Here is a 25944-nt window from a genome sequence, read left to right on the forward strand (position 1 = left end):
TGCAGTGTCTTAGCTTTCAGGGTCTGAATATTTCACTTTAACTGAGACTGTCAAAACTTTTAAATTCTTCAAAATGGGTTTCTTTCCAATTTCTCAGTTTGTTTTTGTTTTTTTAGAAAAAGATTGAATTAATTTAAAGCCAAAAGGAAATCCAAGGGATTGATATCTGGTGAGCGTTTCCATTATTTTGTCCACCCACTGGATAGCCAACAGCCTCTAGGGAAGGTATTTCCAGAGAGGATGATGGGAGTTTCTGACAGCTCGTCTCCTCCCTCCTGCATGACTTAGCAGGGCCTATCGGAGCGTTAAGACGTTCGATTCCCTCTGTGGCAGCTGAAGAGCAGGAGGTTGGGAGGAGGAGCGGGGGTGAGCGGGTGAGGTTGTCTCAGGGGGGTAAGAGGTCATCTCAAGGGGCTGAATCCTTCACCTCATCCTGATCCTTCAACTCTTTCTTTTTCACTGGTTACTTGATAAAAAAATGACCAAAACTTTTGGTCTGGGCCTGTTTTTCCTAGTTTGAGCCCCATCATTGGAGTTGAGGTAGCCATCATTGTTCTTTCCATAAAACAGTGGTTTACCAGCTTATTGTGGGCTTAATGGCAATGTGCTTCTGGTCTGCACAGAACCATGGTGCTTCCAGTCATGTATGCCACAATGTGGCCAAGAGACAATTTAGATGCTAGTGTTTTGACTAAATGCTTCCCATTTTCTACACCCTCCATGACCTGAAAAGGAGATGTCCAGGATGATGTATGTTAAACACTAAATGTAAACTAACATTTGTCTGCTTAAAAAAAAGAAAGAAACCCTCCCTAAGAGGTAAATTCCTTCAAGATCACGGGTTCAGTCTTTTACTCTGTCGTTCACTTTGCATACCTCTATTTCTGGACCTCTGTGGGTCAATGCCAATATCAGGACACAGTGAAAAAATCAACGATGTGACATTAATGCTAATAAAACGCCCAAACATACTAGTAGTCATGCTATTTTTGTGCTGAACCTTAACCTTCAGGTAGTTTCAGGTAGTTTAGTTTAAGTTGTACAAATAGTGCACCAAGGGCCCGATTTACTAAACGAGGTAAAATAAAAAATAATGCCCAAAGACTGCTCGTAGGTGTGGTTAGTTTTTTAAGTGATTCCCAAATGTTGCACTGTTTTCTAAGCACAAGCAAAGTCAGTTCATTTCAATATAAAGCCCCAAAAAATAAGACTTGCTTTTCTTGTCAGTAAATAATGAGTCGCAAACATCAGAGAAAGGAACTCCCAAAAATACATATGTAACCAGGTCAGTTACAGAATTACCCTGCATTTCCAGCATTGATCCATTTTCTTAACCATTTATCCAATTCAGGGTCACAGAGGAGCGCTAAAGTTCTCCTGTCACACACTGAGAGATGTGGATCCCAGATAAGTTCCTGGTCAGTCCCACAGTTCCTCAGACTTCTCTGAGAAGACAGAAATTCATCAAAAGTAACAGTAAACTAGTAAAAATATATACAGGATAGAAAAAACAGAGTGATATATTGGCTAAACTCATCATTAAATATAATGATTGTTGTGTTCTGTTTTGATATGTATTTTCTCAGCACACTAATTAAATCTCTTGATTCAATATGCATTGTTCAGGTGCCCTGTAAATGTATGACAACTAGTATTGCAGAGGCATGGTATTTTTTTCCCTTTGTGATTATGTGATAAATACAGTTTTCATCTCAAAACCTTCCTTTTCCCTCATCCACCTTCCAATTACCAGATCAGGTTTCACAGCGTGGCGAAACCTCCACACTGCGACGGTGTGTCGGCCGATCCTCAGTTTGGTCATTCTGCTCATTTCCAGCTGAGTCCAGACTCCCCTGGTGGACTCTTGTCCCTGATCTAATAACTCTGAGGCTCACAGCAGAGAGTAAAAGCAGAATGCTGGCAGCTGATAAAAAGACTTTTCACAGACAGACGAAGAGGCGCTCTGCTGCAGGTGAACTGCAGCTTCGATTAAAGCTGGATGGAGACTCGAATGTTTCTGATTTTTTCTGATTTTTTTTCTTGCACTTTTGCAGCAGAAAATATCTTTTTATTTTTCCCAGGTCATCTTCAGTGGTTTGTTTCTGTTTTGTGAGGTCATGAATCAGCCACACTGCCTCCTCGTCTGCTCTTACTCGAGCCCGAGCCGTGGGAGCCGCGGTCCGACTACACGCTTAGAAAGAACGTGTTACAAAAATGACACAAAAAATATGTTGGGCACATTTAACACATTTTGTGTGACTTTTGACACAGTGTATGTAAAAAAAAAATAAAAAATTATTGATTATAAAAAAAAAAAGGATGATGAAAAATATTTTACATTTTAAAATGCAGACAAAATGTGTTGTCCCTGAGCTGTGTGTTAAAATTTAACACATCTATGTTAAGAATGTAGAAGTGCTCGGATCTCCTTCTACCCAGCCACCACCTGTCCGTGTTCTGTAGTGGTGTTCCCACACCAACCGAGACATGAAAAACACACCTGAGAAACCAGGTGCTACTTCTGCAGGCCAGCTTCATAGGTGGCACCTGTATACAGTACCGTGGCTAAAGGAGAGCTCAGGGTCATCTGTCCCATCCCTTACTATAAGATAACTCTTTATTGTCATTGCACAGTTATACCTTGTACAATATTACAATAAAATTGGAAACTGTCCCACGTCAGCACAACTAAACAACTTAAAGTGGACTTTTTTAAAGTGCAAGAAAGGTATGAGCAAAAAAAAAAAAAAAACGGACTTAATAAATAAATAAAACAATGAGTGAATGTTTATTGCACATTATTATTATTAGCTTAGCTGTTAGTATTGATTAGGGCTATTGCCCTGTTGTAAAAGCTGTCCTTGAGTCTGATCGTCCTCAAGCTCAGCAGCCTGAATCTCCTGCCAGACAGCAGCAGCTTAAACACCCGGTGTCCTGGGTGTGTACAATCCCGTAGGATGCTGCGTGCCCTCTTGAGACAGCGAGTGCTGTACAGGTCCTCGAGGGAGGGAAGACGATGTCCAATGATATTTTGGGCCACATTAATGACCGTCTAAAGTGCCTGTTTGTGTGCCCCGGTGCAGCTGGAGAACCACACACAGATGCAGTATGTCAGCACACTTTCAATGGAGTAATGGTAGAAGACGATCAGCAGCTGTTGGGCCTTCTTTTCAACCGCCGAGGTGTTTGAGCTCCATTGGATGTCTGTGTCTATGTGCACACCCAGGAATTTGAAACTGGACACCCTTTCCACACACTCCCTGTTGATGCTTCCTCCTTCTGGAGTCGACCACCAGCTCTTTTGTCTTGGTGGTATTGAGGTCCAAGTTGTCCAAGTTTACAAAATAAATAAATAAAATAATTGCAAAGAGGAAGGTCTAATAGCAGAATGATAAAGTCTTTTGGTAACTCAAGAAAACAAAGCTCTGCTCTATAGTAAACAAATGAATAGCACAACAGCTTTACCCTCTCCCAGTGGCTGGTTTCAGGATAGGTCCACTACTTATACTGAAGGTATAGGTAGAGACATGCTAGCAGATGTATATTCACTAAGCTTAAAGAAAGGCATAAAAATATTTCTAATATTTTTCTAATATGTGTAGAACATAGATCAATTTTATCGTTTGAACAACACGTGGTGTTTGTCAGCCATCATCATCATCACCAGGGACGCGTTAAGAAAATAGATCTGTTTGTGAGTCATTTTGTTACACAAATAATATGAAGTTAAATTTCACTTAAACTGACCAAACTCTAGAATATCTTGTTTGTGCTCATTTTCATGTATTCAAATAAGAACTGATGACATCATTGGGGAAAATAAACTTGAAAATAGTAATCAGTGCTGAATTAGTCTCTACGCTGGCCATTAGGACACAGAATGTCCGCCACCTTCGTTCCATCCAGCTGATAACGACAGTAGTGCTCAGAAGGAAATTAAATGTCAAGCTGCAGACTTTGATTTCTGTTAAATGAAGTACTAATTACACAGAAAAGCTGGGAAATGCAGCCACCAGCCCTGTCTGTCACTTTCTCCTTTAAGTTTGACCACGGCGATAAAAGAAGACATTCATCTAGAAAGACCTCCTCCACCACCTCCTTCCCGTCTCCCTCCCTGCTGATTTGTCTAGCAGACTGAAAGCAGAAACTCTTCTAACGAGTGCAGCGTCATCGCTCATTGTCACCGTGTCGCCGTCGAGGCTGAAAATGGGTGATTTGCAACAGGAATGAGTCAACGTCTCACGATCAAGATCTGAAAATAGTTTCTTTTACAGTAATTAAAAATAAATCCACCGTGACAAGGTTCAGTGATGAAGCAGCAGCACTTCAACTTGAATTTCATCCGGAGAAAGTGAAGATTCAGGGCAGATGGTGAGTGTGTTGGTTTAGCCAAAAAAAACCCGACTCCTGCATGTTCACTGCACTGACAATGAGGTGACACACACCACGGCTCAGACACATCTTGTAAGCAACAGGTGAGTGAATGAATCTTTCTGAGTAAACTGCCGGGAAAAAATTGAATGGATCATTTCAGCTTCGTGTTTCATCCTTTTAGTTTTACCAAAAACATTTCTCTTTTAACAAATATAAGAAATCAGGTTGAACAAATAAGATTAATTCTGGCTAACTGCAAAGTGAATCAAATAGCTAGAATTTTCTCAACAAAGAACTCCAACTGCTGCACTAAATAAGGCACCGTTTGTGGTCATTCAATTAAATTTTATTTATACAGCGCCAAATCACAACAACAGTCACCTGAAGGCACTTTATATTGTAAGGTAGACCCTAGAATAATATATACAGAGAAAAACCCAACAATCATATGACCCCCTATGAGCAAGCACTTTGGCGACAGTGGGAAGGAAAAACTCCCTTTTAACAGGAAGAAACCTCCAGCAGAACCAGGCTCAGGGAGGGGCGGGGCCATCTGCTGCGACCGGTTGGGGTGAGAGAAGGAAAACAGGATAAAAGACATGCTGTGGAAGAGAGACAGAGATTAATAACAAGTATGATTCAATGCAGAGAGGTCTATTAACCCTTTAAGACCTACCATGGAACCAAGTCCACTAGAGCTAATCTTTATATTTTTACATGTTGTAGTGCCAATTTTGGGAGCATTTCAAGTTTTTATACATCAATACAACCGTTATAGCCCAAATTTTAATAATATGTATGCATTAAGTCCATAATAACTAGATAAATTGCAAAAAAGTGCAATGAACTACAAAAGAAATTTCAGAGGTTTATCCCTCAAAACTGTAAATACAAAATAGTTTCCAACAGGAAATGTATTTTGAGTGTCTTCATAGTTTTACTTTTGAAATACACCAATTTTTATGTCCTGGAGGAAAAACGAAAATAAATATTAAAATGCAAATTTGCAAAAAAAAAAAAAAAAAAAAGCATGTGCATAAAAATAAACCATTTCCAGCAGTGCATTTTGAGTTCTAAGCATCCCAGAAACTATTCAGAAAAGCATGAAGTCAAAAATGACTTTTAAAAACACCAGTATAGGCTCATTAGGCCCTGAAGGTAAACAACTACATTTTCCGCGAAAATGACGTCACTTCTGGTTTCGGGCAGGTCATGGTGGACATGCAATCGTTCGTGCTGACGTCTATTCCAACGTAGGAAGTGTTATGAACAGGTCATCGGATCGGCAAAGCGTGTTTCTGGAATATTATGTTTTTGTTGCTGCAAGTCCTTTTTATGCAGTTTTTGCAAAGGTATATGTGGAAGGAAACCGTGACTCAGGACTAGGGATGGGTATCGTTTAGGTTTTCTCCGATACCGGTGCCAAACCGGTACTTTTGAAACGGTGCCGCTGCTTAAACGGTGCTTAAAGAATGGAGAACACAAACTTTGTCCAAAAACCTCTTATGTTTTTATTTTTAGCAGTCTCTTTTTTTCTGCAAAATGATAACCAACTTAGCCTTTTCTGTTGAGAAAAACCCAACAAGTTTGAAGCCTAATCTTAAAAGCATAGATAGTGTCTGTCTCCTGAATCCAAACTGGAAGCTGTTTCTATAGAAGAGGGGCCTGAAAACTGAAGGCTCTTCCTCCCATTCTACTTTTAAATACTCTGAAAGCAGCCTGACCTGACACAGATATGTTTGACAGTTTGACGCCCAGTGTGACCATGAAGTGGAACACAGATATCTTTATCTGTGTATGTCTCTTGAATCAGGCTTGATTGTTGTTCCTAAAGGCTGCACGTGGCTTTCCAACCTCTAACTGATGGACTTTGAGATGTTAAACACTTCTACACTCACAGATGCGATCAGACACTCCTCGGGTCACGGGGAGTGTAAACATGAAGAAAACTCTCATACATTACACCGGCGTTTTGTAACCGTGATTTTACTGTTCAATCTGATGACACTCAGCAGCTGAGAAATGATTGAAACTGCTCTCCAAAGGAAACTCTGAAAATGCCTTCAATATTACACCCATAATTCATTGAGCAGCCTATTGGACTGCACCAACACAGAGTTTAAAGGCAGCCATAAAGCTGTAACTAACACACAGAGAGTGCCTCTGTAATTGACAATAAAGACAATAAAAACAACTTGTGAATGGAGATGTGGAGACGGCAGTCAGCGCTAATACCCCACATCCTCAAAAGTTGAGGCTGCTTGAGTTTTTAATGTACTGTAGAGAGCATCAGCTTCTGTAATGAAATGTAATGAAGCTCTGTAATCAAAGGCAATTTCACAAACACACAGCGAGAGCTGCAACTAATTTTACAGCAACACAAAGACTTGCACTCCACAAAATCAGCAGTTTAAGTAGCAGAAGTAGCATAGCTGTATAAGAAGAAGTAACAGCAGTAGTTTGGTAGTATCTTTTTGTTCGTCCGTCCATCCGTCTCTTTTCCTAACTGCGGGATGTTGCAGGAGGAGTTAGAGGCCATCTGAACTGTAATAGGGCCAAAGACGGTGTACACCCTCAACAGGTCGCCAGTCCATCATGGGTCAATGCACGCTAGCATGCACAGCTACTTCACCAATTAGCCTAACGGACATGTCTTTGGAGTGTGGACGGAAACCTATGGAGGCACAGGGAGAACATGCAGACTTGGTCCAGATGTTTATTACTGCGTTATGCTCAAGCCTGTTCTCGTTCCACCACATTACTGCTGATCTGTCGCAAGAATCTCAGAGATACACGCAGTCATATCAGGTTATCAGTGCCTTGATGCACTGGGGCGAGCATCCTTTATTGTTGTTGTTTTAAATCATGAAAAATAAACACAAAGGGAGGTCTTCTCTCTGTTCTGTGAATGTCTCAGGATTTATTCAGCCGGACCCTTTTCCTTGTATAAAATTCTACAGCAGGTGTGTCAAAGTACTGACATCAAAGGAGACCTTGTGCATTTTTTTAGATGACCGATCCTCCATTCTGTGGGCAAAATGTAGGGGACGTAGCTCTGAACAGCACCTAAAAATATATCATGACTTCTACTACTATTGTAGTGTCTTTCAAGCAAACCTGTTCAGCCAGTCTAGCTATAACTTCATTTCAAACTCAATTCACCATATATATATATATATATGAGTTAAACAAAATGATATATTTCAGTTTACATTAATTTACGCTCGTCTATGTCAGTCAATGTCATTTTGCACTCCTTCTAAACTGAAAACATGCAGGACAGCAGGTGCTGAGGTGATGCTGGCCAACCTCAGTAAGTGTCTATATGAATGTTTTTTACCTAATAAGAGAGAGTGAGGACATAGAGAAGTTAATGACTGATTTGCTGGCACTAACAGGAGTGAATCCATTCTGCCAATTTAGAGTCACTCTAATGTGTGACCAAATAATGTTTTTAATTTTCTCTTCACTCTTGCATGCAATCGGGGTCATTTGAGCCTTAAAATATGGCCGTATAATCCCTAATCACGGCCCTGAAACAGCGCTGCTCTGTAGCATATTGAAATGGACCAGAGATAAAAACAAAAATAGATAATTACTCTGCGAATAATAATAATAGCTATAAGAAGCATTAAAAGATATTTCCCTCCATCAGTGCCAGTCTTTGTGTGTTTACTGACATCTGTCAGGGGCTCGTCATGTTCGCTGACAGACAGACACATCATATCATCGCACACGGGTGTCGAAGTGTCTGTTTTCGTACTGCGTAAAGCAGCAAAAAACACACATCACTCCAACAACTGAACAATCTTTCCTGCTGCTTCCTGTCTCTCCCACGCAGCAGCTCAAACACCAAAGATAAAATAGACACAATTCTTCTTCACAACATGTAAACCAATAACTCTGAAGCTCCTGTGCAGTGTTGTACTCCAAACAAATGGAACAGTCAGTTTTCAGTTTGTCGTATTTAACTTAGGTACACAAGAAGAAAACTAAAACTCCCATAAAAAGAAAATTACCCAGAGTTTGTAACTAAATGTCAACAGCTGAGCTGTCAAAGGAAATTGGAAGATGGCATGAAAGTATAATATACTTTGGAATGAAATTTCTCCTTCTGAAGCTCAAAGGAGACTCATTTGGATCAGAAGTGACACTGAATGTCAGCTGTGCAGTTCTGTCGAAAGGTTTCAGCCACTTTAGAGCAGCTCAGATTCTAAAAGTCTGAAATATTTGCAAAGCACATTTTTCCTCACACAAAAGCACACTGATGGTTAGCTGGTAGAGACAATGTGTTATGTTTGTATGAGATTAAACATTCTGAGCTAAATAACACATGAAGGTGGTGGGAAAGAAGAAGGAAGTAGGAAGGATTAAAAAATTAAAAGAGGGTATGAAAGAAAAACAGACATGCAAAAAGAAGGGTGGAGGAAAAATGCAAAGAAAAAAAAACCCGAAAGTAAATTAAAAAAATTGGCAAGAAAATGGAGGGAGAAAAGTAAGAAGAAGGTGCAGTGGATAGGTAAGGGAGAGATGAAATGTAGAGCAAAAAGGTAGCATAGAAAGATGAAGGCAGTCAGAAAGAAATGAAAGATGAAATCATTGAATGAAAGGAAGCTGGAGGAAAAGAAATGGGCTAGGGAAAGAAAAATGATTACAGTAAAAGGAAGCGCTGGTAAAATGAAGAAAGAAAACAGGAAGAAGAAAAGGAAATGAAAGGAAATACTTGACTTCTTTTTTACAGTTTTTAAAGCCAAGACCTAGGTGAGAGAAAATCTGCGTTTTCCTCGTATGCAGAGCATCAGTTACTCCTTTGATGTGTGTGTGATGTTTTACAGGAACATAACAGACTGGCTGTGATGAGTTTTATATTTCACGCTGTGTTTATGCCGTGTTTGGGTGCTTTATGACTTTCTGTCACGTCCTCGTTGTCGCTGCGCTTTTCGTGCTGAAGATGAATTTCCCTGCAGGCCGAAATAAAGTGGATCTGCTCTTATCTAATCTGATGCAGTATGAAGTGAGAGCTGATAGATTTGTGATAAAACACTTCGGGATCAGAGCACCGGTCACATCTGTGGCCCCCGATGGGCCGTCGGAGTCTGAATCCAGCTCAGTGGGAGGGATGTTGGGAGGATTAAGGAGCAGCCTGTGAGGGGGGCGTGCAGTCATAAGTGCTCCAAGGCAGCGGCTGGTCATGAATTAGTGTCACTTTTACCCAGCCGTCTGCAGTAACTTCTCGAGGAGCGGCAGCTTATTAGTGCCCCTTGTGGCTGCCGCCCTGTTTGCCGCCGCCTCCTTCTAATCACAAATTGTTCAAGCGGCAAACAAAATAAAGCCACATTTGGTATTAGTCTTCCAGTGCTCCCGATTGGCCACAGGGAAGGGTTTGTCACGCTAATCTGAAGTAGATGCAGCGTCGTGTCAGCTGTTAATGGAATAAAAGCGGGTGCCTTAAGAGACTCGGACAGAGAGCCGCTCTCATCACTGCATCCTCGAGAAAAAAACATGCCATCTTATTGTTAATGATATGCCAGCATTAGTGTGGCGTGACAGTCAAACAACATGCAACAACACTGCGAGTCCTGCAGGAGTGGGGGGATATACACTCCAGGCGGTAATCAATCAGCACTGTTTACAGTTGCTGTCTGCCTGATGAGGAGCCCCGCTGCATTCCCGCCAAGATTAGCTGCTGTTCGGTCGGCATAAAGAATCAGTCAGGGGAAGCCCCGACCATCGGCTGCTGCAACAATATATCAGAGCAGACAGCTACACAACCTAATGTTACACTCGGAGGATAAGGAAGGGGAGGTGGAAATTGGAAAGGAGTCCAGTTTGTCCTGAAGATTACAGTTCACCTCCTCCTGTCATTTTTCAAATGATGCAAATGTTCAACAGGCTGAGGAAGCAACTCGTTCACTTCAGCTCTGTGTTTACTCTCAATTATTCTCACAGCAGGGAGGAAATATGGCTCTGGGGTTCACAGCGCGTCTGTGAATGTTCAGGGCCTTCAGCAGAGCCTGGCACGTTGGTATCGAACGGGTTTGTTCAGTGGTCCCAGTGTTGGTGGTTTGATGTCCAGCTGTTTCAGTTAAGCAGAATATTAAGGACATAAAGAAGGTAAGGACATGGTTTTGTTTTTGAAAAGGAAACGATGAAAGGTGAGTAAAATATGAAAAATTGGAAAAGGAATAAAGAATTGACAGTAAAAGGCAGAAAAAGGAAAAGAAGGGTTTAAGGAGGCAGTGTGGATATAAGTTAGGAAATGAGGAATTGTCAGCGTTAGGATGATCCGAGTCGGAACAAAATAGCCGACACAAAAGGTAGGTTTTGTGCCGCTGTTCAAAAAGTGGAAAGAAAATGTTCATCTTCACTTTGCTGGATTGAAAGCAGAGATTGGTATTGATGAAAACCATCACAGCAACAGCCTGGAGAGAGCAGGAAATGTTTTAAAATGTTCTTCCTCCTTGTTTCTGTGCTGTGATGGAGAGCCAAAGGCGACGTGAGATAAGATGGATCACACGCTCACCTCCGATTGGACCAAAGGCCTCACCTTTAAAAAAGCAGTTATGTGAACTGGCTCTTGACTTTTTAAGTGGGGCAGCAATCGATGGCTGCCAGTCATGTTACTGAGGTGGTGAAGGTGGGTTTGGTCACACCTCTGACCCAACGTACAAAGAAAGAAACTGACATCAGCTCGATCACCTTTGTGTATTCATTATTTATTATTTATTAACAGCTTGTGTTAATATCAACTCTGATTTTAATTGGCAATAAAGAACAAAAATAACCCTTTTATTTCTATGCCATCATCAGTGTAGCTGTTTATAAGCTAATTCACTCTCCCCACACACTGTAAGCCAATATCTTCAATAACATTAATATGTTAACGTAGTGTCAGTTTTGTGAGTTTTGTTTTAAGAAACTGTCACAGGTTGTATGATGAGAAAAACCTGTTGCAACCATTGACAGCATATTTTGCACCACCCATACCATCCATACTATGTTAGCAGTTGAGCAGGGGGACATCTTCAGATTCACTTGTAGAATCAGAATGATTCTAGGCACCGATTTCTAATTTATCTTCACATTGTGAGAGTTCCTGGCTTCTTCCAATCTTCAAATATGAGCTCTAAAGTTCTCTGACACTTAAACCCTATTTAAACCCTTCACCCTATTAGAGCACTTCGCTCTCGCTCTGCAGGCCTACTTGTTGTTCCTAGAGTATTTAAAAGTAGAATGGGAGGCAGAGCCTTCAGTTTTCAGGCCCCTCTTCTGTGGAACCAGCTTCCAGTTTGGATTCGGGAGACAGAAACTATCTCTACTTTCAAGATTAGGCTTAAAACTTTCCTTTTTGCTAAAGCATATAGTTAGGGCTGGACCAGGTGACCCTGAATCCTCCCTTAGTTATGCTGCAATAGACGTAGGCTGCCGGGGGATTCCCATGATGCATTGAGTTTTTCCTTTCCAGTCACCTTTCTCACTCACTATGTATTAATAGACCTCTCTGCATTGAATCATATCTGTTATTAACCTCTGTCTCTCTTCCACAGCATGTCTTTTATCCTGTCTTCCTTCTCTCACCCCAACCGGTCGCAGCAGATGGCCGCCCCTCCCTGAGCCTGGTTCTGCCGGAGGTTTCTTCCTGTTAAAAGGGAGTTTTTCCTTCCCACTGTCGCCAAAGTGCTTGCTCATAGGGGGTCATATGATTGTTGGGTTTTTCTCTGTATCTATGAAGCGCCTTGAGGCGACTTTTGTTGTGATTTGGCGCTATATAAATAAAATTGAATTGAATTGAATTGAATTAAACCTTTTTGTCATGTTGAGGGTGAAAGAATGTGCACTGAAGTATGTCTCTCTCTTGTCCTGAATACATACAAGACTTAAAGATTCTTATAGTTTCAAAAATCACCAAATTAGGGAAGAAGGAGAGGTTTGGGCAACTTTCATGGTGATCTGATTCTGAATTAATTGTGTATTACTGAAAAGATGAGAGTCCACACCAGTGCTCACACAGGAGGCTGTGTGAATAAGGTCTTCATGATGGAACTAAGAGAGACCCAGAAAAAGAAAACTGCTAGCACCCAGATACTGAAAGGAACGGACTTACAGGTGTCCAAATAGTAATAATGGATTGCATTTATATGGGGCTTTTTGAGACCCTCAAAGCACTTTACAATTCCACTATTCATTCACTCACTGGTGGAGGCAAGCTACAGTTGTAGCAATAGCTGCCCTGACCTTCCGATTACAAGACAAACTGCCAACTCTTGAGCCACGATCACCCCATGCAGTTTCCGTTACAGGGACCACCTTTTGTTTTTCATCGAGACGAAAGAAGCATGCCGCCTTTATATGGTAACATCACATGACCTTTGCAGTCACTGACAAAATCCCAACTGAGATGGTTTGGGATGAGCATGATTGTAAGCAGCTAACAAATGTTATGCACGTGTGGGAACTCCTTCAAGACTACTAGAAAAGCTCCAGGTGATGACCTCTGGAATATAGGTGACAGAATGAGGAATGTGCAACGCTGCTATCAAAGCAAAAAGTCTAAAATTGTAAAGGGTAGAAATGGAGAGGGAAGAAAAAGAGGAAAGAGGGATAAAGGGAGAAGGAACAGATGGATGCTGGAGCTGATGATGTTTTTTTGCCCTAATGTTACTTTATAAAAAGGTGAGATGAGTTTTAAAAAAGCAGTGGGTAGGGAACTCAAGGAAATGGGAAAAGAAAAAGGTGTAAGAGTGGAGGTGAAAATTTGAAAGGAAGAAAAAGGTGTAAGGAGACAAATGAAAAGAAACACTTAAGAGGGGAAAAAGGGATGTTAGGGGGTAAAAATGCAGACTGATGTAGGGAAGGGAAACACATTAGCACAAAATCCGGTTAAGAAAAGACGATATCAGGAAAAGATGCTTCCTATTGTTTAAGTTATTATGGGTAAACTGCAAATACAATATGTCCAAAATATATCCATCCCATCCATATATCCTCGACTATATTTGAATAAGAAGAAACACCCACTGTTTTTTCCCACAGCTTTTCAGGAATAGGTCTTTTTTTCCCCAACTTATCATTCAGCAGCCCTTTACTTCCTTCCTCAGGTCAGGTATATTTTCTCCAATATGGCCTCCCACGCAGCGAACAGTAAAGAGCTGCTTTCATAAAACACTTTTGAATCTGGATTTAAGCATGGCATACATTACCCCGAGTTCGAGAGTTTGCATTATGTTTTTGAATCTTGATAGCTGAACGGCACAAATGGGTCACAGAGGTCAATAATCGCACATTTACTCCGCACGCCCACCTGCGTCTACAAAGTAATGCTGCATTCGAGTCCTGTTTAATGTCCCAACTCAACTCATTCTGATTTGCTAATTGGTAAAAAATGTACCAACCCTGCTGACCTTCACGGCAACATCTGATATGTGCCATCATAAAATTATCGTTAGTCACTCTAGACTGTTTGTAACTGCAGAATATACATTAAAATGGATATCTGAGGAAAAATGCACCTGGATTTCTGTTATATAACCAGAAGAAATGAAGGAAAGTAGAGACTGGCTAGTTGCCAAGCATTAGATTCAGAAGGAACACATAAATTAAACAGTGGTCCAGCTATTTAACCTTGCAAGGATGTGCTTTGCCAACTTAGTCTCACAGCAAAATGTATAATCGTGATGTTGCTCCACAGCAGCTAATGTCTATTAAATTCAGTTATTCTATTTATATTATTTATTTATTTATTTGCTTTTGAATCTCCCCATTTATGCTTTTGCGTCCTCATTGGATACTTTATATATTCACTGTCAAAGCAGACATCTCATCTCTGGCGCTCTTTCTGAGCATGAAGCCTGCAGAATATATAAACCTATGTTTATCTGAGGAGAAATGCACCTGTATTTGTGTTATATAACTAAAAAAAGATGAACATTCAATTCACACTTAAATTAAACAGTGGACCATCTACGCTCGCTTGCTGATCAACACCTCTCTGCTTAACCCAACTTCAGCAGCTCTTTCCCATATGTTAATGGTATGACTCATCAGTGTTTATATGCAACCAACTTATAAAAAGACGAAGAAAAGCAGGTTTTGTGTTTTTACCTGCCACATGCTAGCTTCATGGTTAATTTTATATTTATAACCCCCCCCCCCCTCCCCACCCCCCCACACACACACCAAAAAGACTTCTAACATATACACAAATATCATGTCCATGTTGTACCACATGTATCCGTGTTAATATACTTGGACCCATATATTACCAAATTACTTGCAGGTTAACCACTGAGTTGAATTCTCTATAAATTGGGAAATTCTGAAAGTAATTTACAAGCTCATTACTTTTTCATGGGACAAGAGGACATTTTTACACCACAGTCAATTAGTTATTAACAGAGAAATTGGGATAATTCTGCTGGCTTCAAACGTCTTGGAGAAGACATCACAGCTCTTCTGTGTCATCAGTCTCTTCATGCAATCTCAGACCGATGCTGTGATGCTTAGATCGGGGGGGGGGATGCCATCTGTTGCAGGATTCCTTCTTATTGTTTTTTATTTTGTCTGAGTGTAGTAATTTATGGCACTGGCTCCATGTTTGTGCTCATTGTCACTGCTGCAGAATGAAATCTGGGAATGATCAGATGCCTCCCTAATGACTCTGTGTCACTGATATGAATCTACACATCTTACAGTAAGCACCTCAAATTTTGCACAGTATTGTAATTCTTGCAATTCTCCCACAGGGGCAGTTTGCAGTTCTGCAATCTGAGCAGCAAGAAAACTGTGAATTTCTCACTCTAGGCTGGGAGTGTGCTGTAGGTGAAGGAGTTTAAGCATCTCTGGGGTCTTTCTGAGAATCGGTTTATTTTTTATGTGATACCTTAAAGCTATGGAGCATTCCTCACTCTGACTGAACGATTTTTGTTACTCTTTAGCAAAGCATGCACAGTCCCTGTTTTGTTGTTTTTGTTGTTCTGGGTTCTTTGTGATCTCTTGGATCAGGCACTCTTGGAGTAATTTTGGTAGGTGGGCTTGGAAGGCTCACCACTGTTCCAGGTTTATTCTATTTGTGGATAACCGCCTCAGTGCACATTACTGCTAACAAGGGGATTTTCCAGTTTCAGTACAGCTAGCAAAACAACGAGGGGCTAATTATTGCTAAAGAGACAAAAAGTGAAAGTGGACAGTATATCTTTGGTTTTTTGACATAAAATTCATTATGGCAGCCACAGGCAGAACAAAAGTGATCCCTCGAAACTGATTTTTAGTTACAGTATTGTGATTTTCCTCTGAGTTATTGGTTCTCTTACTAGTTAGCTAACATAAACTAATGTAGCCGCAACCGACCAAGCAACCCGATGATGTTATGTTCTGAATTGGCACAAGATGGTGCTAAACATGTTTTAAAAGTGTTAACTTTAAGCACTTATATCTTAAATCCAGCTGCACAGACAGAGCAGGGCTCCATGGTGCAAATTAGCCTTTATATGTGAAATGTTTCATGTCCACTTTAAATGTGTGAAATATGAATATGCAAATACTCTCAAAACTCTTGATGCCATCTGTTTAAAATCTAGAAATATAGGTCACTGTACAAATTCAAAAGATGCATGTTTCATACCTCATTTATGAAAATAACAAAGACTGCTAAAAGAAAATGAAACAGATCTTGCAGAAAAGCTAGATTGTGATTGTGCTATCAAGTGGAGAATATATAGTATACCTGATACATATAGTAGAGTTTTAAATTTTACAACATATACCATATATCAGAAGTCGCTGTATTACTGATCCTCAGGATATTACTTGGAAGTGAGAGTTGGAAGCTGTGTTTGTCATGTATTACTGTGCTGCTAGCTTGTATTTGCTGTCTTTCTTTCATTATGATGTGAAGATGAATGTCAAAGCCCACAGGGACAGAAATTCATTTGTCCACCAACCTGTTACAGTCCATTCAGTCATGTACTGATGTTGCCTGCCTTTTTCCATTTCTACTTACACTTTTGTCATATCAGATTCAGACACTCCTTTCTACCCTGTGGTTACCCTACCTTAGCTACTTGATTCCGCACGTCCATCTGCTAATCTCAATTTTGTTGTTAGCTTTTTAGTATACAATATTGGGTAAGAGCCTCATTTCTTTATATTTTGCTTTCAACGAGACAGACTTTCTTATATTTTTATAAGTGGTCTTGAGTAACAGCCCCCTGGCCTTTCTGTGTCTTTCAAAGTTGCCTATTTTTTCACTCATTTGAAGTCCAGCCCAGTGACTGTTTCAAAGCAATTATCTTTGCTCTTGCTGATTAAGCCAATTATCATTGACCTGAGAGGCATTCAAGCATAAAAACTGCATCTAAATCAACTCTAACTTCTAAAAACAACAGATGATGAAAATTGAAAGGTTTTGTTTTGTTTAGCATAATTTCTTTTGTTATATTTTAGCTTTTAACATGGAAAACGACTCTCTGGAGCTTCTCTCCTGATGCTGCCCCACCAAAAACCCATCTCCATAGAGACTGTGTCAGCTCCCAAACAGACAAAAACAAACTAAAAGCCAGCAATAAACAACTTAAACATAAACAATCACAAAGAAAGAGCAATACAGAATCCACATCTGAACCAAAGAGTAAAACAGTGAAATGTGGATTATTAAATATTAGGTTTCTCTCCTCAAAGTCTCTGTTATCTCACCCCAACCGGTCGCAGCAGATGGCCGCCCCTCCCTGAGCCTGGTTCTGCCGGAGGTTTCTTCCTGTTAAAAGGGAGTTTTTCCTTCCCATTGTCGCCAAAGTGCTTGCTCACAGGGGGTCATATGATTGTTGGGTTTTTCTCTATACCTATTAAGAGCCTTGAGGCGACTTTTGTTGTGATTTGGCACTATATAAATAAAATTGAATTGGATTCAATTGAAGTAAACTTAATGGGATAAATTAGGAATTATGTTGTGTTTCTTACAAAACACAAAAAGGGGGAGAACTGTCATGAAATCAATATCCTTAGTATCCTTATTTTCCTATTAGATTGTTTTATGTACTTTAATAATGAAGGCTTGTAGAGCAAGGCCACTTTTGACTCACAAACTAAGTGCTCAGCCAGACTAAAAAACAGGAAGTTTTAGTGCACAGGCATATTAATAGATAAAGACACAGAAAAGAGGAACTTTCCATATAAGCAATGTTTGAAACTGTGTGTGACGTGTGTGACGTCTGAAGTACAGAAATAACACCATATAAGACACATGTTGAGCTAAAAATGTTAGAGATCTTGCAACTGGCGTTTGAGCTGTGCAAGGGTCTCTCTCTTCCGGAAGATGATTGAATAAAAAGAAATATAAATGTTTTAACACACTATGAGTCGGTTTTCTCTGTTCTATCATGGGGACAAAAGAATCGGGGTTAATAGTATCTGAAAGTCATGTCTTTAAGAAATAGGAAGCTGGGTTTGCTGAAGTATTATTGTTAATGTTATCAGTGGACAGTTGGCTGTCAAGAAGTCATTTTTAAGGAAATAAAATAGGGTGAACATGCTCAGGTATGGCAGGAGGTATGAAAAGAGATCAGTCATGGATTGGCCTACCCATTACTAAAGCAGTGTGGGATCATCCTGACGGTGAACACAACAAAATGCAGAAACATCCAAAGTAGAGCTCTGAATGTCCTTCGGGAGGCCTGGAGAATGATTCCCAAAGACTACTTAAAGAGTCAAAACAAACAGATTTTCAAGCTAGAATTGCACACAGTGTGTTTTTGGCTTCTTTACTGTATTTTCTAACAATGGGGGTGTTGTTATTGGGCTGGATGAAGTGAGAATGCTCTTGAGAACTTGGCAGTGAATAAAGCTTGTGGCCCTGACGGGATAACAGCTGAACATCTGAAGTTTGCCAACAGAAGAATCTCAGTGTTACTTGCATTATGTTTTTCTAGATTGTTAATGCATCGCATCCTATATGACTCCAACTGGTCTTTTGGTGCCCAGTCAAAGGTATTTGAATTCTTTTGGATGGGCTTTGAGAACATACGACAACTAGTGGCAATCAATTTAGTTTCTGAAGGAATTTGTTTCCAAGTACAACAGCCAAAACGTGTTTATGTGCTTTTCTGGTGCATCAGAAGCTTTTGACCATGTTAATCATTATTAAGTTACAATATTGTGGTGTACCCTCACATCATCAAACTTTGAGAGTTCGATATCTACACCTTTCAACAAGGTGGGAACTTGTCAACTGTTCTCTTATGTAAGGATGATCTTTCTAAAGCAGTAAAACAAACAGGGAGAGCATAATTAATCATTTAATGTCCGGTAAAAAATGTTTAATACGTCACTGAGAATTTTTATTTGTAAATCTGTTTGTCAGTTAAATCTGGTCGTAATAATTTTAACTGTTTTAACATCTTAATAAAATTTTAACATCTGAATAAAATCAAATGCTAAGCTCTGTTTTCATTTATTTTTGCACATTTTCAAAAACTTCAATAACTCAATAAAGGAACGAGAGATGGCTCAAGACTTTTGCAAAGTACCCTGTGTTTTCCTTTCCTTTAAGTTTTGAGAGCGTGCTGACTTTGCTGCTCTTTTATACCCTGTGTCTTTTCTCTCCTTCCTTACTTTTAATAAAAGGTGAACTTTACATGAGCGCGTGGCCTGGACAAATTAGCAACAGTTTGGTTGCTAATTTGACAAACAACAGCACATTCTTAAAGTCCAGATTTCAGGTAGAGTTTGCACGTTGTGTACTGTTGTCTCGACGTCTGTCAGCTTTGCTAGTATGATTTCTCAACTGACTGCCAACTGCTAAGCGAAGATGGAGGGAGCTGTCACAAAAACAATACATCGAAAATGTAGATTTCCTCTCCGAGGACTCAGGGAGGGGCAAGTCGCAAAGCAGATCAATAAGACACTTAAAATATTCTGCATCTTAGTTCCAGTAAGACCATTTTTAACGAGTGAATAACTGAGTGAGCTGAGTTACATGACACATCATTCAGCACAGCAAACAGAGAGCCCACTGGGTCTCATCTCACTTTCACCAGGATCTGATTTAAAGGACAGTCTTTGATGTGTTGTGCTAAATAGCTGAACCCTCTCTGTGACCAATTAGGCTTCAAACAATATTGTTTGAGAGCCACCTCCTTTATTTGTTGATGTGTCACTTAGAGAGCCGGGAGACAATACTGTCCATTAGCACAAGGAAAAATCAATACACCAAAGATTAATGGGCTTTTTAATGGAGCACAATTATATTCCAACATGTTTGAATGCACCCTTAGTTCTAAAAGGACAGTCTAATTTCTTGTGTATTAGGCCACACATTCATGAGTGTAATTACGTTTGGCAGAGGTCTTTTTCACTGGTTCCAATTCTCCGGCGACAGGCCTGCATGTGGCCTTGGATGCATCAGTACATTTTGATTCAGGTTATCAAAGGGTGTGCACACTTTCCAGCTGCCACTTCAGCAAAAAAAAAAAAGAGAGAGAGAGAGAGAGAATGAATTGAAGAAATCTGCTTGTGGTTGGAAAATACACCTCTCATTAAAAACATGGAGAAAATAAAAACAGAGTGTCACGCAGAAGAGATGGAATGAAAAACATAAGAAAATAAAAGGCCACAGACAGCTCCTCGCGATGTGACTCCGGCTAATTAGTGGAGTGGAAGGAAGGAAGTGCTGTTGTATGGAGAGACAAGCCGAATGTCCTGCTGCTGGACGAGGTGGAGAAGCAGAGCGACCGGTCGCTGAAGGCCGCGCTCAATTCACGAGACTCCAGTAATGAGGGAGCATTTCTGAATGTGTCTGAATATAAAATAGCAGGAAAATAGAGGCAACTGAATCCATTCCCACTGCTTCACTGTATCGAGTATACGTCTTTTTACTTTTTCTGTTTTGAAACTTGCTGCTTTTGCTGCTATTTTTCTTGTTTTCTACCACTGTTTTACCAGATTTTAGCAGTGGGCAGCATCGAGACATAATTTAGCAACCTGTTCAGATAGTTTGAGGAACTCACACTAAATTCAAGAACTCAGATTTAATGCTGAAAGGTTTTCCTGTTACTCCCAAAGAAGCTGTTTAACATTTACCAATGCAATCGTTGTCTTTCTTCTTTTTCTTAAACGTGCAGGTTCTTTATACATGCTCTTTGGGGAATCAGGTTCGAGACAAATTAATGCGACACAACCACACTTTACTTAAAATTACACCACAAAGTATATACCATTAGAATAAATCTCTAGGGGGCAGGCTAAACACAACAAGAGGACCGTAAACTGATCTGAGCATGACCAAAAGAGACACAATGAACCGTCCCGACTGCACAAGGGAGAAAACGTTAACCTTCTGTGTGTTTCTATAAAAATCTTCTCCGTCCCCCAAACACTTAGGAACTCCACTGTTTAGTTTATAGACCTCCACCTCCAACACGCCCACACGCATTGCTGTTATCGGTGGCTTTGTGCTCCAGCAGAGGGCCAGTTATCTCAGAAATTAATGGCAGCAATAAGCAGCAGCAGGAAGACGCAGGATGATTAGCAAAAGCAATCAGGCTCTTTATTAGATTTATAGGAACAAAGACGCAATTCAGTCTGCAGCAAAAACCTACAGGAAGACTAATGACTCATCTGTTCCCGAGCTTCAGTGAAGAACAGAGACGCCCCAGCTTCATGGAACAATACAGAGGGGAAAATTGTTTTAGAGAGCGATGGTGGGAATTGCAAAAGGAAAAAGGTTGTTTTCTGTGAGAGCTGAGTCAGCGAGGACACAGCAGGAAGAGAAAATGGAGTAGATAGGTGTGTAAGGAGGGCATGAAAGCAAAGGTAGGAAATTTTCAACTGAGTCAACAATGGAGGGGAGAAAAATGTACAGAAAGAAGAGAAAAAACAAAAAGACAGAGAAGAGAAGGAAGTATGAAGATCTTTAAATTTACAGGGTATGTTCATGTTTTGCACATTTGCAGTTTACCCGACCACAGTGTGCTTGGTGCACTAAGCTTCCATCTTCTGTTTTTACTTTCTCACTTCTAGTTGCAAACTACACTGGCAGGTTTTTATATCCAGCCACTGATCAGAAGCTGCACCTGATGTTTATGTGCATTTATGTGCATTTACAATTGACCTTCCAGTAGAGCTTTAGCCCTACACACCCTAAGCTAAACCTTAAATTACAACATTACAACAACACAAAATAATCTGTACTCACAGTGTCCCAGATGCCAGATCTGAAACTTTAAAAATGTCATCCCCAGGCTTAAAGCTGTCATTCACCACCGTGTGACTACATCACTCTTTTCCATCCACTATTTACTTTCACTGTCACACGTAGCACAACTAGCAAGTGCCAGAGGAGTACATTGTGATCATTTTTTGAAGTCTGGGTCACCCATCTTATGCCTTGTTGTGATTTGGTACAAAATACGAAATACTAAATTGAACTGAATATCTCAAGCTGCAAGTATCAGCTCCCCGTGTGTCATCACAGTGTGCTTTTACCGAGGCTATGATGTTTCCGCTTTTAGCAGGAACCGTTTTCTTGCATATTTTTCAGAACATTGTACTCTGTTGGAGATGTTGAAGGAACACTACTAGCATTTCACAGACTCATTGTCAGACAAGTCCGGGCTCATGTAGCTGTTTGGGTATTGTGAAGTCATGTCGTCGCTGTATTATTAACATTGTGATGACACTCATGGACATGCACAGCGCTAGTTGCAGTTATTATTGGTCGCAGTTGGTGAAAATCAGTAACAGTAAAATTGCTTTTGACCATAATTTCAAAGAAATTCTCTTTTCCACACAAATATTGAACAAAAATGAATATAATAAGGTTAACAAATGTTCACAAACTCTTTCAGCAAAGAAGGCCATGTAGTACTCTCACTCTCACTCACATTCGAAATCCTGCTTCTCACTTACAAGGTCTTAAATAATCATGCTCCATCTTATCTTAATGACCTTGTAGTACCATATCACCCCATTAGAGCACTTCGCTCTCACACTGCAGGCCTACTTGTTGTTCCTAGAGTATTTAAAAGTAGAATGGGAGGCAGAGCCATCAGTTTTCAGGCCCCTCTTCTGTGGAACCAGCTTCCAGTTTGGATTCAGGAGACAGACACTATCTCTACTTTTAAGATTAGGCTTTAAACTTTCCTTTTTGATAAAGCATATAGTTAGGACTGGACCAGGTGACCCTGAATCCTCTCTTAGTTACGGTGTAATAGGTGTAGGCTGCTGGGGGATTCCCATGATGCATTGAGTATTTCTTCTTCACTCACGATGTGTTCCTCCACAGCATGTCTTTTATTCTGTCTTCCTTCTCTCAGCCCAACCGGTCTTTCAGATGGCCCCGCCCCTACCTGAGCCTGGTGAAGTTTTTCCTTCACACTGTTGCCAAAGTGTTTGCTCATTGAGGGTCATGTCCTTTTCACTTTCGAAAAAAGTGAAGGAGGCATGTCTCACTCATTAAGCATTACAGGAGTATGATCTTTGGGTTTTTCTCTGTATGTATTATTGTAGGGTCTACCTTACAATATAAAGCACCTTGAAGCGACTGTTGTTGTGATTTGGTGCTGTATAAATAAAACTGAATTGAATTGAACTGAACTTGAGTCACAGACCTGTGTTTGTCTTAGATATGTTCCACATTATGTCATACCTTGATTTTTTTTTTTTAATTTTGTCTTGAAAGTTCTTCAAAATTATTAATGCTAAACTGTCTCTCCCCTTCTCTGATAATCTTTATAATCTATAGTTTAATTATTGTACCATCAGTGTGTGAGTGGGTGTTGCCTCAGAAACTTGCTCAGTTTGTGACTGCAGCTCTTCTGCACTCAGACTGTTTGAGAGGTGAATATTCATTAAAGCCTCAGGAGAGCAGGCTGATACTCGCCTTAAATCAGCGCCTGTCTGCTTTACAAATTGCCGGCCTTCCTCAGCACATAATTGGCCAGTTTCAATTAGCATCTGTCAGAGGAGACGACTTTGCGGCCGAGTGTTACGCAAAATACTACAGTGGGAGTTTTAATGATCAAAATATGTTACTGCGGTGTCATGCCACCGTAATGCTGTTTGCTCACTAGCGTCACCTCCTCAAGAAAGCAATTATACATGGCAGAGCGTGTGTGTGTGTGTGCGTGCGCGCGCATTGGCCTAGACTCTAGCTGGTTCTGATTTGCATTCTCCATAAATCTGTCCAGAGCTGTCTGAAGTGCTTGAGCACAACAACGACCGGTACTTCTGGTTAATATAATCACATTTTAAAGATGCAGGAGTTAGTTCGAATCTACAAGTCACTCAGACACAACAGCGTTAGCCTATGTGCTGTTCTGCCTAACAGGCTGACAAAGAGCCGCTTGAAAATTGTGTTGGAGCCAACTAATCTTTCTTCTTCATTCCTCTAATAAAACAGTCTGCCTGCATGTTATGATCCCAAACACGGATCTTGTTCACTTGTTTATTTGAAAATATAGCAAAACAAAATATATAAAAAATGTTTTGTGATATAAACACTCCACTGATACCTGTTCACTCTGTTTCTGTTGGTGCAGGAGTGAGGTAAGCTATTCGCTCAGCCAAAAAAGATTAGAAAGTTAGAAAACAACTTTCTAATCTCATCTTTCTTCTTGCATTATTAATTAAGAAATGCATTGTTTAAAAAAAAGAATAAAGACCCACAAAGAAACATTTGACTTAGTTGTGTGATTTTGTTTTTCAGTTTTAAGTCTCTGAAAAGTTGAGAGTTGGTTAGATTTCAACTCAAAAACACAGCCTGGTGCTCTGACCCCAGCATCCTAACACTGAAAAATGCACTCTACTGTAAAATGTATACATAGTTTACAATTTACATATTTTGCTTATGAATTTTAATTTTAGCAATAGTTGTTTCACAGTGTTAGGTTGGTCACTTATTTTTTGTTTTTATCTGTTTTTATAAAAAGATGATTAATTAGCTATTCCCCATAGGGTCATTAGCTCAACTGTATGTTTGTAGAAAAAAAAAAAATCATTTAATTGGTTTTTTTTTTTTAATACTGCCTACCATAATATGTAAACTCTACTGGTCTAGCAGACATGATTTATTGGTGCAACTTTAATGAATCAGAAACATACTAAGGTAATACAAACTAACGTGGATAGTTGGTACAATTAGTATGCAAAAATCGTAGGACTGGATCCCAGACTCACAGACTGCTTTTCCACCAGTTACATCAGCCGATTGTGGATATTCCACTGACTGTTGACGAGGATGTGCAGGACCATTGGAATGCAAAATATATTAAAATAACTAAAACCAAATGTGAAATAAACACACATAGGTTCAACACAGGTCCTGAATGTATTACTATTGACTGATAACCAACTTTTTATCACTGGACGTGGTTTAGGATCAGTGCTCTCACAATCCTGTAGATATTTCACTGGATTGACACAGATGAAATTCTTAAGCAGATTTTAGGTACATTTTACCAGCATAAAATCTCTCATGGATTACACAAGCATACTGAAAAGAGCTGAAACTAATCTGTCTCACTTTTTTCAGATGACTAATACCAGGACATGTGTTTAAGGCTGTAGGAGCAATGTGTGCAACTCTCTCAATTACATGCAAAGATGTGCCCATCAACCTGTACAAAGAAATAATAAACTAATGTTTGATCAGGTATGAAAAGCTGTAACAAAGTGTTACGTACATTTAGGGATGTTATTCAAGCATACATGGTATTGTAAAGATAAACTCAAAGATTTTCCAGCATTAGAGAGAAAACTCGAATGATCCCTGTTGAGCAGCACTTGTTGATGGCAGGGAGGAAGAACTCTGGTTCTTATATAGCTCTTTTTTACTCTGCGCACTCGAACTGCTTTACACAACTTGCCTCATTCACCTATTCACACACACTGACACAAGCACTTTTTTCTATGAAAGTACTTTTTGTCTAACATTTACATAAAGTTATATTTTGATGGATGCATCGGAGAACAGCTTGGGGTTAGTACCTTGCCCGAGGATCTTTGACATGGACCAGAACCGGAAGGAAGGCAAGAACCTGTCAACTCCCAGTAGAGGAAGAAATCAGGAAGATGGTGCTGGGTAGGGCATGCTCTACGCAAACCACCAACCATCATCACCAAGCAGGCTCTCAGGTGGAACCCCCAAGGCACGCGAAAGAGAGGCCACCCAAGAAATACCTGGCGAAGAGACCTCGAGGCAGAAGCAAAAAGGATGGGCTACACCTGGGCCCAACTAGAAAGAATGGCCCAGGACAGAAATCTCTGGAGATCTACCTTTAGCGGTCCATACCCTGGGAGGGGTAACAGGCAGTAATTGTAGTAGTAGAAGTAGAAGTTTAAAGGATCAAACCACCAACCTTCCCATTAACAGATGACCTGTTCTACCTCCTACAGCCACCCCAACAGGAAAAACTGTCTGGGAGGATTGAGGGGAAATGAGGACTGAAAAGAGAAGTCAGAGTCCATGAATGACAAACAGGAATGTAAGAAAAGGAGTGAACAAAAAATGTTTAGTGCATCCTGGGAAGTCTCCCAGCAACCACAGTCTATAGCAGCATATCTGCGGGATGGTTCAGGGTC

Source organism: Perissodus microlepis, chromosome 2, assembly GCF_051167445.1.
Source record: "Perissodus microlepis isolate ML-2025 ecotype Zambia chromosome 2, ASM5116744v1, whole genome shotgun sequence".
Lineage (NCBI taxonomy): Eukaryota > Metazoa > Chordata > Actinopteri > Cichliformes > Cichlidae > Perissodus > Perissodus microlepis.